At 45.7% G+C, this 12,694-nt stretch overlaps 1 protein-coding gene across 7 annotated transcripts in view; it reads left to right on the forward strand.

The window, feature by feature from the left end:
• PCDH9 (protocadherin 9) overlaps nucleotides 1-12,694 on the forward strand; it is a 2,211,246-nt gene that overhangs the window by 1,925,690 nt on the left and 272,862 nt on the right. The gene's annotated exons all lie outside the window — the stretch shown is intronic.

The raw sequence follows: 12,694 nt of genomic DNA on the forward strand, positions 1-12,694 counted from the left end.
GTCCCGTATATTTCCCCTTGCTACCTCTAATGTGGGGTCCTCCCACTGGGCCTTCTTAAAACTCCCAGGACTGACCTCTAGGTCAGCGAGGGTCTTATCCGGTTCTGGGGTGGTAAGTGTCTGATCAACATCCTGATTTGGGGTATTCCCTACCAAAGTAGTGATGGGGAAGGGAATTTTACAGCACTCCTCCTTTTCCCCCTTCTTATTTGGGCCCTCGTCAACCTCCATTTCTGAAAACGGGAAAGGATTTATTTCTTCTAATACTTCGTTATGGTCCGCTATTGAACTCTGGGCGCTATTCTGAGCGGGGGACCACATTTTTAGAAAATGGGGAAAGTCGGTCCCTATTAACACATCATGTGCCAGTTTGGGTACAATACCCACCTTGAAATCTAAAGAACCAAACTCTGTTTCAAAGAAAACATCAACAGTGGAATATTCATGATTATCCCCATGTATACAACAAATTGCCATTCTTTGTGAACTGTTTCCCTGTTTCTTCTTAATGGGCAAGAGGTATTCGGACACTAGTGTGACCATGCTCCCAGAGTCCAGAAGTGCCCGAACCCTCCTACCATTAACCTTTACAAATGCCCACAGATGGTTATTCAAGGGGTCCTCTGGGCTAGGGCGCATACATTGGGACAACAGCGAATAAGGTTCCACGCTGTTGCATTGCATGGGCTCATCATTTAGTGGGCAGATTTTTGCTGTGTGGCCCCTCTCATGACAATTTACACATTTAGGTACATAGTCTGTGTCCCACTTAGAGCCTTTTCCCGGCTCCCCATGTTGGCTATTGCCCTTAGTGTGCGAACCACTGTTGCTGGTGCTGCGTGAAGGTGGTCGCCGCTCTTCAGCTCCCCTTAACCCCGGTACCCTTTTACCGTCTCTGGAAGAGTCCTGGAACCTCGGGTAGTGGGGTTGCTCCACGACTGTGGGTTGCGGGTGCTCTTCTGCTGCATTGTACCTTTCTACGAGGGCCACAAGCTCATCCGCATTGTGGGGGTCACTCCGACTGACCCAATGGCGTAAGGCAGAGGGAAGTTTCCTCAAGAACTGGTCCATGACCAACCGTTCCACGATGTGGCTTGCTGAGTTGATCTCGGGTTGTAGCCACTTCCGGGCGAGGTGGATGAGGTCATACATCTGGCTTCGGGTGGCTTTATCCATCGTGAAGGACCATGCGTGAAACCTTTGGGCGCGAACAGCCGTGGTTACGCCGAGGCGGGCGAGGATCTCGAACTTCAATTTTGCATAGACGTTAGCTTCGGCTGGCTCTAGATCAAAGTAAGCCTTCTGGGGTTCGCCGCTTAGGAAGGGTGCGATTAGACCAGCCCACTCAGCTTCTGGCCATCCCTCTCTCTGTGCCGTGCGTTCAAACGTGAGAAGATAGGCTTCCACATCATCCGAGGGTCCCATCTTCTGAAGGTAGTGGCTTGCCCTGGTCATTTTCGGAACTGGGGCTGCCGCTGCCAGTGGAAGGTTACTGATAGTCCCCCTCAGGATCTCGAGTTCCTGCTGGAAGCCCTGAGCGAACCGCTGTTGCTCCTCTCTCAGCAAGCGGTTTGTCTCTTGCTGGTTTGCATTCGCCTGTTGCAGGATTGCATTAGTCTCTTGCTGGTTTATTAACAGCTGTCGCTGGGTTTCACTCGCCTGTTGCTGGGCTTCATTCGCGTCTTTCTGGACAGCGACATTGCGTACCAGCGCACTCACCACGTCTTCCATCTTGTTTGGAGAGAGAGAAAAAAACTTTTTTTTTTTTTTTTTCTTTAAAGTTCTTTAACCCCCAGACCTTTTAGTGTTCTGCCCGCATTCTCCACCATATGTGACAAACAGCTTACTCCGGGGCTCCGCTGCTTGTCCGGGACGGTTAGAACATGGTCTTTTGGGGTAGGTTAAATGAGGAGGCGTCACGTACTGTTCCTTTAAACAGGCTGTGCCTGGTTTATTCAGTCCCAGGCACTGAGACTGCCACAGTGCATACAACAGAAACACATCAAAACAAAAACTGCTCACCTGAGCGATAACTTAACTTAGATTTCCCTAACTCAGGGTGGAAGTGGCTTTTCCACTTTCCAACAACAAAACAAGGTACTTTTGCAGAGTTAGCCAAATGAATAGAACAATTGAACCTGTGTGGGGAAGGGGCTTCTCCCCACTGTGTTCAGCAGCCTTCCAGGCTCTGGAGAAGAGAGAGAGCAAACAGGAAATCAGTCTTACATACCTGATTTCTAATTAGCATGACAGGTGACAGAAATCCCTCAGTTCCAGCGCTTGCCCAAAACTGTGGGATGGAGTGCATGTATTATAAGGCTGCACTCCCAGGCCAGACAGGATAGAAACTGTTCAGTATCCTGGGAGCCCTATATATGGAATTTATTACCATCCCCTGGTTTCTGTCACAATATATATATTCATACACACACACATTTATATATAAATTCATACACACACATTTATATATACTGTATATATATATATTCATACACACACATTTATATAGAAATTCATACACACACACACACACACATTTTATATATTCATACACACATTTATATATATTCATACAAACACACACACGCACACACACACACATATATATATATATATATATATATATATATATATATATATATATATGTATATATATATATGTATGTATGTATGTATGTATGTATGTATGTATGTATGTATATATATAAATATATATATATATTCATACATACACAAACACACACACACACACACACATTTATATATATTCATACACACACACACACATATATATATATATATATATATATATATATATATATATATATATATATATATATGTATATGTATATGTATATATATATACATACATACACACACACATACATATATGTATATACACATATATATAAATGTGTGTGTGTGTGTGTGTGTGTGTGTGGCGCAGGCTCCATCGCTTCAATCAGTAAAACAAGGTGTAATGTGAACAGAATAAAATCAGACCACTCACAATGGTTGCTAGGAAAAATGCATAGAATGTGAACAAGGGTACATCTAAATGATCCGCCGGTAGAGAGCTGGTGATGTGCATCCGCTTCCAGAACGGGTGCGCAACAAAGTTGTGCATCTAAACAACGGTATCTCTGGCAAAATTGTAGCACCCCTCCTGGTTCCACTGCTGCTAGTAATCGGCTCGTATCACAGACTCCTTGGATTACAGTCCTGAAGCATAGCCTTATGTTTTTCGACGCATAGGTAATGGCAACTTCATAATGGTAGCCCATATATATAGTCCTTGAGCTGTTCTCTCTTGCCTCACCCTGTAGGAAGTTCTCCTTGTCTGGCTACAGTACAAGATAAGCTTCCACTTGGAAATACTGTACCTCAGACACACTACAGACTTTGTCTGACATATGACTGGACTGTCTAGATTAGCACTATTAATTGCTTATCCTATTAAAAAAATCCCCAATTTTGTTCAGTTGGAATCAGCTTTCAGTCCTTCCACATCCTGCCCAGGCCTGAGTTTACAGTTAGTAGCACAGTGAATAGTGAGGCTCCCACTTCCAAGGCTCAACATATACAATAGAGGCAGATGTCATTGCTCCTGTTAACGCGATGCATTGTCAATGCTAGCACGATATTTGATGCAAAATGTAACAAAACTTTTTAAACAAATGGCAGTGCACACATTTTTTTTAACGCATCCAATACAGATATGTAACTTATTTTTTTATGCTACAGCTGTGAAGGTATCATTAACCCCTTGGATGTCAGTGGGTGCCTAGGAGAGCATAGATAGTTTCATTGGCACCAAGAGGGTTAATGATAAAATAAAACCACTTAGCCCATCCACAGAGGTATTCTATCATCTTCTGGGTCAATGACCCCCAAATTAAATCCATTGTGATAATCCAATAGGCTGAAGCCCAACCATGCAAAATGCTGCACACACAAACACACACACACACACACACACATACACACACACACACACACACACACACACACACACACACACACACACACACACACACACACACACACACACAGACACACACACACACACACACACTTGCATCGTTAGTGATGATTAACACTGATTAATTAATGCATTTTCTTATTGCCACCCATTTATAAATAAATGATAACTAGTGAATATGGCGATCCTTCTTAACCTTTAATGTGCAACTTGTCATTTTTTCTTGGAGCTATGTTAACTCCAGTATAAAAAAGTTTCATGAATCTAGGCATTAGTGTTTCCTCGGGTATTGCATGTGTTTAATGAATCTAGGCATTAGTGTTTCATCGGGGTATTGCATGTGGTACTGTAGTGGAACAATAGTGTGTTTTTAGAACTATTTCCTACAGTAGGCACATATATGCACATATTAAAAACTGAATGGGAAAACAATATTTTAGGAAACCTTATTTTTTTACCCAGTTTATCTAAACATTAGGGCTATAGATAAATGTTCATACTTGGCAATATTAGAATATTATAAAACAAAAAGAAAGCGCAAACCTAAATCACTTAAATGGGTGATTAGTGAAGGTGAACACAAATAATCAATATATTGTGATTAATACATGTGGAGAGGTGTAGCTAAAAGAAGGGTGTTTCTTAACACCACTAGAAATTCCAACAAACAGACTTAAGCGCAAACTTTCATGTGATCAATATAAAGGGCAAGTGAAGGTGCAACAAATGCAAAGATTGTAACTCTCTATGGTAGATCAAAAACAATGATCTATATGAGGATTGGATTCCACTGCAGGAATTTCCTCAGGGGTGCAGCGGAACGAAACGCGTAGGATGGTCCTGCATTATTCCTGAAGCTAAGTTTAAGTTTGCACTGTATGTTGCTAATATTAGAATACTCAAATGTTCATGATTTAACTGAATTAGTCACTTTCTATATGGGACATTTACTTATAAACCTTAACATACCCTTCATTTATTAATAATTTCAGTTAATAAAAAGTAAGGAAAATGTGCGGTTGTGACTACTATCCATTCTCCTTGATTTAATCTCAAGATTTAATCTCGTAGATTAAAAAGTAACAAAATGTACTCATATTTTTGTTTTTTATTCATACACAAAACCTGGTATGGTGAATAAAAAAGTGACAAAAATCCTGCATACAGTGGACAACAAATAGAAATCACTTGTAAGCACATTCACTAGTCTCAGACAGGTCTGCAAACCTGTATTTCCCCATGTTCTCCTAGCATACAAAGCTTCCACTGCAGCCATGGATCCTTGCAATAATGACATGCAAATAAGCCCTCAGTGTGTATATTTTTGCTTCTGAAGTTTATAAATGTGAAATGTAAAAACCATAAAATAACAAACTGATAACATGACCGGAAAAACAACAATGATTGTACTCAGCTTTGACCAATTGTTACTCAAAAGGTTAACAATAGTTTACATAATGTACTGTATTAACCATAGGTAACCCTGTTTCCTGTTACCTGCTGGTAACAGGGGGCCCTGAGTCTCCCGCGATGACATGGGGGATAATAGGACAGGCTTTTGGGGCTGTGCCCGAATTCGTCTTACTTGTGCAGCGCCTCCATCTTGTGCAGCCCCCTATTGTGTGGGGTGGAGTATCTGCAAAAGAGTTATGTCCCCCTCCTCCCAATATACTCCACTCTCAGGCAGGAGGTATAGATAAAAGCATATGGTCTTAATTGGTCCTTCTTGATTCAGCATAGTCTCTGTCACAGCACATGGCACTCAGAGGTTTTCACCTTCTGGATGTCCCTGGACACGACTCCCAGTCAGGGCCCCAGGAGCTGTCCTTCCTCTTCTCAAACTCCCTCGTGGAATAAGAGGAATATCTCTCCCCTATCCCAGAGGGAGGGCTTCAAGCGTACCAGAGCCCTGGCAGCTTTCTAGAATCGACTATGCTCTCTCAAAGGTGGAGAGGAACTCACTCAATCAGGAAGTGGCAGTTCATTTAGTACAGATCCAGTAGACCCACCTCTGTGCCTCTGATTGACACAAGGCCTGAGTACTACCTTCTCTGACCAACTGAATTACAGTGTGTGGGGAAAATCCATATTTACTCCTGGAAGACCTGCCTTTACCAGGTATTACTGCACAGGAGGAGAACAGAGTAATGGCCCAAACCTACCAGTGCTATACATACAATATTAAAAGTAATTGAAAAGATTCCTTTAAAGTTTGAATAATACGTTTTCCAGATAGACATTTATGATAGAAATCAGATATTGTGTACAGTATGTATGTGCATTGTTATAATGAATAAGTTACACATTTTACCTTATAATCATAAAACAAATCTTGCAGCTAAAACATAATTGCTACTTGCTCATATAGAGAAGGCACCAATGTCCTTGCCATTGCGTAAACAGACAGGTAAGATTCAATGGGTATAGTGGAACAATCTTTGCTCAAAATATTTCTTTAAAACGAGTATTTCTGCACTTGTCTGGAAGAAGCACCCCTAGGCTCATCCATCATGTTTTCAGAAACTCCCAAAAGCATGCTGCAAGCATTCTTCAGTATCATCATAGCAAGGCCTGTTAAATTGCAATATTGTATTGTTAGTATCTGCTGGTGCCAGACTCATCCTCCCTAGAGACAAGGCCTGTAAATAAGCTTCCCTTTAATACTAACACAACATGACTACAATGCATGCAGCTGTATTATCCTCTGTTATCTTATTGTTTTCCTCTAATAGTGTGTAGAGTGGCTTGTCCCATTTAGGAATACATCTGATTATTATGTCATAACATGCCCAACTGCCTTTTTTCAAAGTAGGTACTGTATGTACAAAAACAAAGCAATTTCCTCTTCTAAATCAAATTGTTCAAGCTCTGTTGCCAGTGATTGGGGCTACTGCAAATATAACAAAATATATTTAATGACATCAGACAAACAGAGACAATTTTTGGCAAGCACTTTATGGTACTGTATAATCTTTAATATCAATAAACTTTAGAGGATCCATTTTTTCCCTGCCCTCATCTGAAAGTGACCCCATAGTATCATTACTTTTCCATTCTTCCATATAAAATCTGTCTCTATAATCCTCATATTTGTCAGTAACACACTCACTATTTCTGCCTCATTGTCAAATACTCACTCAACAACTGTCTCATATCAGCTAGGATTGATTTCAATGCTCAATTTTTTTTCCGCTTTTTTATGTTGCTTTCTCCATCTTCCTCCACTATCAATCTACTGTATATCTGATAACCTTCTTCTTGCACTCTCCTATACTCTTCTAATCTAAAACGGAAGTTCATTCTGTCTATTACAAATACATATTCCACGGCACTTACTTAATCCTGCTGTCTCAACATATGGCCTATTACGATATGCTAATTTCAGCCCGATCATACCCTAGAAAATATACATGTTCCGGGGCCCATGATGTACAAGGCACATCATAAGGGCACTCAAAGGGTTAAGGTATAATATAAATGAGAAATGTATAGAAAATTACTTGTAGTTATGCTATTTAATAAAATGCACAGTCAGTGATAATTAAATTGCATGGGGCAAGATGCACAAATAGTATTGCCCATTTGTTAATAAGGACTGGTGGCTCAAGGTAATTAAAATCAAACACGTTTTATCACAAAGTATTTACTTACCCCTTAGTGGGAAAGAAGGCATTGACAATTTTGCCTATATCTTTATAAATAAAGCTCTCACAAACATGAGTAGGTAATCACATAGAGAGATCAATGGGTCACAGGGGCCTGCTGTAACTGATAGACAGAGAATCAGCTTTCAATTGGATCTTCATTGCCACGGACTTATGGGCCACGTATACAGTTCAATGTCTGTGATGTTGTCCCATGCAGGAAGCCAACCAGATGGAAGATGCTGGGTTGGGCTGCAAAGGGACCCACATGTAGTCGATATACCAGTCATCATTGACAGCAGTTACAGCAGTTACAGACTAGCATCTTCCCTTTGCTCTGTGATTCAAAGAAGAAGTAAGGAAGGCAATAATCTAATTTGTCAAAATAAGCTCCAATAAAACAGTCCCAACATGTTTCATCACTCTAGGTGATGTCCTCAACAGTTTGTCCCTTTGGCTAGAGAGTATATATATGTGTGTGTGCGTGCGTGCGTGTATATATATATATATATATATATATATATATATATATATACAGGTAAACCCCGTTATAACGCGACCCGTTATAACGCGAATCGGTTATAACGCTGTTTTCACGTGGCTCCCGTTTAAAAATTTTTTTTACATTTTTTTTTTTTGCACACTGCACACACTGCACACACTGCACACACTGCACACACTGCACACACTGCACACACTGCACATACTGCACATACTGCACACACTGCACACACTCACTGCACACACTCACTGCACACACTGCTCACTGCACACACTGCTCAGTGCACACACTGCACAGTGCACACGCTCTCACTGCACACACTGCACACACTGTTCACTGCACACACTGTTCACTGCACACACTGCTCACTGCACACACTTCTCACTGCACACACTGCTCACTGCACACACTGCACACTGCACACTGCACACACTGCTCACTGCACACACTGCTCACTGCAGAGTGCACACGCTCTCACTGCACACACTGCTCACTGCACACACTGTTCACTGCACACACTGCTCACTGCACACACTGCTCACTGCACACACTGCTCACTGCACACACTGCTCACTGCACACACTGCTCACTGCACCCACTCTACACTGCAGAAACTGCACACACTCTACACTGCACACACTGCTCACTGCACACACTGCTCAGTGCACACACTGCACAGTGCACACGCTCTCACTGCACACACTGCACACACTGTTCACTGCACACACTGTTCACTGCACACACTGCTCACTGCACACACTTCTCACTGCACACACTGCTCACTGCACACACTGCACACTGCACACTGCACACACTGCTCACTGCACACACTGCTCACTGCAGAGTGCACACGCTCTCACTGCACACACTGCTCACTGCACACACTGTTCACTGCACACACTGCTCACTGCACACACTGCTCACTGCACACACTGCTCACTGCACACACTGCTCACTGCACCCACTCTACACTGCAGAAACTGCACACACTCTACACTGCACACACTGCACCTCACATCACTCCCACCCCCCCCTGCACCTCACATCATTCCCACCCCCCCGTGCAACTCACACCACTCTCCCCCCTCACAAAGAAAACAGAGTCGGGCCCCACAGCCCATTTCAGCAGCCCCCCCAGCCCATTCCATTTCAGCAGTCCCCCCCATATGTCAGCAGCCCCCCACCCCCCTCCTCCCATGTCAGCAGCCCCCCACATCCCTCCTCCCATGTCAGCAGTCCCCCACCCCCCTCCTCCCATGTCAGCAGCCCCCCTCACCCCTCCCATGTCAGAAGCCCCCCACACCCCTCCCATGTCAGCAGCCCACCCCCCCTCACATGTCAGCAGCCCACCCCCCCCCCTCACATGTCAGCAGCCCACCCCTCCTCACATGTCAGCAGCCCACCCCCCCTCACATGTCAGCAGCCCACCCCCCCTCACATGTCAGCATCCCACCCCCCTCACATGTCAGCAACCCACCCCCCCCCTCACATGTCAGCAGCCCACCCCCTCTCACATGTCAGCAGCCCACCCCCCACCAGCCCGTTTTCCACACACACACACAAACGCACGCACGCACGCACACACACACACACTTTAAATGTTGGTGTGCTGATGACATCACTCACCCCATTTCCCGCTATCTCCGGAGCAGATCATTTTGGCTGATGCCTTTCCTCGGGGTTCCCCTGAGCTGGTGTCAGCTCTGGAGAATCTGTTGGCAGGCAATGTAGGCGCCACCTCACCCTCCCTCACGGAGCAGTGTCGGCCATCTTGCTCCCGACTTGCCCCGGATTGAAGCCTCTTCCTGCGGCTGTTGGTCACGTTCGTAGGGAGGGGGGAGGGGGAAGCCCCCTCCACACACACACACACAGTGGAGTAAGGGGGGAAGCACCAAGACTCGGCTCTCCAGCCTCCCCGCCCATTCGTGCCCATCATCTTCCCCCCTCGCAGTCCGCCCGCATCGAGCGGGCAAGCACGGGAACCACCACCACCCCACCCATGTGCACAGCCGCGCAACACAACCCTCCTTCCCCCCCGCACGCGCCCATCTCCCGCATCCCAGATGGCGGACACCCCTTCAGAGGACACCCCGGGCATTGGACACTCCCTCCCTCCCGATCAGGCGCGCGATGGCCATTTTATTTTTAAATTAGCGCACCCCCATTACTAACACGGTGGTCTCGGGGTGGACCCCGAGGACTGCGCTATAACGGGGTTTACCTGTATATATATATATCCAATAAAAAATAGCTGTGTGTGCTGAGTGCACGCGCATAATAAGTGAAACTTCTTTGTCTTTTGTCACTGTTTTGTCACAGAAATTGTATTTGTAAGAATGATATATTTAATAAAAAATACAATTTCAGTGCCAAAACGCAAAGAAGTTTGACTTAGAACACGTGTTTTAGCTAATTGCACTTCTATATTTATAGTAACTGGGAATTCCGTGTGTGTGTGTGTGCATGTGTGTGTCAGTCAGTCCATGTGTGTCAGTCAGTGGGTGTGTGTCAGTCAGTGTGTGTGTCAGTCAGTGTGTGTGTGTGTGTGTGTGTGTGTGTGTGTCAGTCAGTGTGTGTGTGTGTGTGTGTGTGTGTGTGTCAGTCAGTGTGTGTGTGTGTGTGTGTGTGTGTGTGTGTGTGTGTGTGTGTGTGTGTGTGTGTGTGTGTGTGTGTGTGTGTGTGTGTGTGTGTGTGTGTGTTTGTGTGTGTCAGTGTGTGTGTCAGTGTGCGTCAGTCAGTGTGCGTCAGTCAGTGTGCGTCTATCAGTCAGTCAGTGTGTCTGTGTGTGTGTGTCAGTCAGTCAGTGTGAGTGTGTGTCTGTCTGTGTGTGTGTGTGTGTCTGTCAGTGTGTGTCAGTGTGTGTCAGTGTGCGTCTGTCAGTGTGCGTCTTTGTGTGTGTGTGTGTGTGTGTCTGTCAGTCAGTGTGTGTGTCAGTCAGTGTGTGCCAGTCAGTGTGTGCCAGTCAGTTTGTGTCAGTCTGTGTGTGTCAGTCTGTGTGTGTCAGTCTGTGTGTGTCAGTCTGTGTGTTTCAGTCTGTGTGTGTCAGTCTGTGTCTGTCAGTCTGTGTCTGTCAGGCTGTCTGTCTGTGTGTGTGTTAGTCTGTGTCAGTCTGTGTCAGTCAGTGTGTGTGTGTCTGTCAGTCAGTGTGTCAGTGTGTGTGTGTGTCTGTCAGTCAGTGTGTCAGTGTGTGTCAGTCAGTCAGTGTGTGTCAGTCAGTGTGTGTCAGTCAGTGTGTGTCAGTCAGTGTGTGTCAGTCAGTGTGTGTGTGTGTGTGTGTGTGTGTGTGTGTGTGTGTGTGTGTGTGTGTGTGTGTGTCAGTGAGTCAGTGTGTGTGTGTGTGTCAGTAGAGTCAGTGTGTGTGTGTGTGTGTCAGTGAGTCAGTGTGTGTGTCAGTGTGTGTGTGTGTGTGTGTGTGTGTGTGTGTGTGTGTGTGTGTGTGTGTGTGTGTGTGTGTGTGTGTGTGTGTATCAGTGTCCCCCCCCCATGTCGCAGGCTGGAGATCAATGACAGGTGTCTGTGCTCCCGAGCAGATCTCAGCCAATAGCAGTGAGGCGGGCAGGCTCTGCTGCTCGGTGAGGTACACAGAGCGCTGTGTGTCAGTGTGTGTTACAGAACAGGGGCACAGACCCCACAGACCAACACCGACCCAAGCACAGCCTCTCACCTCAGCTCCGACACCATGCGGGGGGCTCCCGCTGCAGCTCACCTGTACCATGGTCTCTGCTGGCTGCTCGGCCCGGCACTCACTGCCCTGCTCTCCATGTCAGGTACGGTCTGGTCTTCTACCTCTGTATCGTCCCCCCTCCCTATCATGGAGGGGAAAGGAAATCCGGCGCCACAGCCAGTGACTGAGTCTGAGGCACTTCCGGTTTGAATGAAAAATCTTTATTCAGCTCACAATCGAACACAGGCTACACCACAGTCTCCCCATCAATGTGTTTCACGCTCGAATCAGCGCTTCATCTTGGAGTGGGGAGCTGTGGCCCGAGCCTGCACATTTATAATAAAAAAAGCCCGCGAAAAACGGGTTTAAAATATTAACCTCTGAGGTACCAGTGTCCTAACATTTTGTAATAGTGCACCACAATCCTAATACCATAATTACTTGCTTTGAACTATATACACATAGACTCTAGTTACACTCTAAATAGCAATAAGGAATAGTGCACTATCACCCTGCACCTCTCTCTCCTCACTCCCCCTGTATCACTCCATCAGCCTACTTTACCTACCACTCTATCCCTGCTCCTCTCAACTTCTACACCGCGTGACTCCTCCCACCCCCAAAGTGCCCGGTCCTCCAGTCACCGGTGTGGGAACAAGCGCCTCCTCCCACGTGCGGCATTCCCTGCTCCCACTGATTAGTACCGGCACCGGAATCTCCTCGGGTTGTGGTCCGGCACCGGGTATCCGAGCCGTGGCGTCCGGTGTGGGGGAGCGTTAGGAGTGGCGGCGGTGATTAAATTTTGAGTAGGAGCGGCGCCGGCGGCTAGCGCCGCCGCATGTCAGTGGGTAGGGGGAGCAGCGCTCGTTAGAAGGATTGGCGACGGTGAGTAAATGTTTAGC

This window comes from Ascaphus truei, chromosome 3, assembly GCF_040206685.1.
Source record: "Ascaphus truei isolate aAscTru1 chromosome 3, aAscTru1.hap1, whole genome shotgun sequence".
NCBI lineage: Eukaryota > Metazoa > Chordata > Amphibia > Anura > Ascaphidae > Ascaphus > Ascaphus truei.